The sequence below is a fragment of the Plasmopara halstedii genome (assembly GCF_900000015.1).
Source record: "Plasmopara halstedii genome assembly, contig: Scaffold_470, whole genome shotgun sequence".
Lineage (NCBI taxonomy): Eukaryota > Oomycota > Peronosporomycetes > Peronosporales > Peronosporaceae > Plasmopara > Plasmopara halstedii.
Genome location: NW_020187390.1, coordinates 516,627 through 516,852, shown reverse-complemented (window position 1 = coordinate 516,852; position 226 = coordinate 516,627).

Below are 226 nucleotides of genomic sequence, written 5' to 3'. Positions count from 1 at the left end.
AGCTGCAGGCTGCCGAACGCTGGATCGATCAGCATCAGCAGGGCGCGCTGTTACCGCCACTCAGATTGCCTGCGTTACAGGTTTCGTCACGCTCATCGCTCTATGCCGACCTGACGCGTCACGCGGGCATTCTGGCCACTTTCAGCCTGACGGCCACAGCGCGTGAGCCGATTATGACCACTTTTCAGCAGGTGATTACCGCGCAGCCGGTGGCGGCCGGGAGAGA